Source organism: Capsicum annuum, unplaced genomic scaffold (genome assembly GCF_002878395.1).
Source record: "Capsicum annuum cultivar UCD-10X-F1 unplaced genomic scaffold, UCD10Xv1.1 ctg5433, whole genome shotgun sequence".
Classification (NCBI taxonomy): domain Eukaryota; kingdom Viridiplantae; phylum Streptophyta; class Magnoliopsida; order Solanales; family Solanaceae; genus Capsicum; species Capsicum annuum.
In genome coordinates, this window is record NW_025862518.1 from 1,184 (window position 1) to 3,146 (window position 1,963).

General features: G+C 35.3%; 1 long non-coding RNA gene across 1 annotated transcript; it reads left to right on the plus strand.

Moving 5' to 3' along the window:
- Window positions 1–271: 271 nt before the first annotated feature.
- Window positions 272–1,630, plus strand: LOC124893130. Its single transcript, XR_007050560.1, has 2 exons — window positions 272–431; window positions 1,349–1,630. It is a non-coding gene; the product is annotated as an uncharacterized LOC124893130 (long non-coding RNA).
- The last annotated feature ends 333 nt before the right edge of the window (window positions 1,631–1,963 follow it).

Below are 1,963 nucleotides of genomic sequence, written 5' to 3' on the forward strand. Positions count from 1 at the left end.
AACTTTCGTCGAGCATAACTTCTGTTATATAATGAACTGGGTGTCCTGCTATATATCAAATGAAAGTTATTTGAGTCTTCTTTCCAACGCAATTAATTTTGTCAAAATCCAATATCGGAGTCAAAAGTTATTCCCATTTTACTTCAGCATATCGGCCCGTCATCTACGACATTTTTGATTTCTTTAGGGGTATTTTGGTCATTTTTCCTCATCCAAAATCCGTTTAAAACATGGAATTTGACCCCCAAGAAGCCAAAAAAACTGCCTATTATTCATTCTTCCTCTCAAAATCCACCAAGAACACTCCTTAGGGTTTCAAACAAGAATTCTAAATAACTCAAGATTCAACCGTCGGTTTTAGAAATTGATTGAAGATTTAGAATCCCCAAACTGAGGGCTTCAAGAATCATCCATGAAATTTCTAATTTGAGGTACGTGGGGTTTATCCTAAAACTACATGGGCTTGTTGAAATATTCAAGTATGATTTAAAGATTTTCAAGTATGAATTTAGAAAGGGGTTTTTGAATCCATGATTTTATTATGCATCCAGAATCTTCTAATGATAAAATTATTTTGGTCTTGAGGCCTTTCCCCCAAATTGATTTGTAATCTTATATATGTATGAATGAAATCGTGTTTGAGTAATTAATTGAGAGCATGAAAATATAGAATCCCTCTCTTGCTATGATTTCCCATTTTGATATACGATATGGGTTGTTTTGAATGTACTTTGAGAAGCATGATACAAATGTTTTGATTGTTGTGTATGAATTGACTATGGTTTTTAATTGAAGAGAGGGGATTTTACATGTTGATAAATACTGATATTATATATGACGAAAGAGTTGCATGATTTGTCACAAATTCCATGACCACCTTATGTTGTCGAAATGTTGAAAAGAGAGAGTTTCTTGCATGTGTTTACATGAGTTTAAGAAAGAGTTCTTTGAATTTGATTTATTTATATGGTGGTCCCAAACTTTATGGTTTGAAACTTTATGTTACTATTGTACGTTGGCGACGGCCCTGTGGCGTAGTAGAGATTCAGAGACTCCGACCTTTGCGGCAAATTTGGGTTGGGGGCTTGGCTGCCGAGTTAAGGGCAGATTCCATATAGCCCGTGGAATTTCACAGTTGTATGGTATACCACCTAGCGCAAAAGTAAAATAAAGAGTGTCACAGAGTTCAAATGATTTTATGGAGTCATTTGAAAATTCCCACGTGATTCTTACCATATAACATATTTATGAATTGTTTTTAAATTGCCCTCATATATGTTGAATATAAATTATTATTTTGGATTTTCTCTGCGTACCAGTACAATTGTATTCACCCCCTATCTTTCAGGGTTTGAGGCTCAGTTTAGAGGTCCTGCTAAGCCGTAGAGTATTCAGACAGAAGTGAAGTGTGCAGTTGGTGAGTCTTCTTTATTCCGGAAGGCCTATTTCTTTCATACTTTTGATATTTATTTTGGTTTAGGTCCACTGGGGACCTTGTCCCAGTTTTAGACAATTTTGTTTACTTCGTATGTGTTGGAGATTTCGCAGACAGAAACAGATGTTTAGATGCTGATGGGTCTTCTTTCGTATTGATATACTTAATTCAGGGCATGACCATGATTCCGTATTATTTTATATTTCCACATTTTTCCTTCATATTATATGAAAGTGTGTATGATTGCCAGATAAAGAAGGAAGCTTGGGCCTTCATGGTTTGGGATGCTCGTCACGGCCAGGACTCCAATTCGGGTCGTGACAACAAATCATCACTATCCTTTTCTTTTTTTTTGATAACTATGTAGTTTCTACCAATTTGCACTTACCTCAACTAATTTTACAAGTTATTTCCTATCTCCTACCAACACAAATACGAGAAATCACCTACCATTTCTTATGATGTACAAGGTCATAGAACTCAATCTAAATAATATGCAGGAAGTTTCAAACCTGAAATCCTCCATTT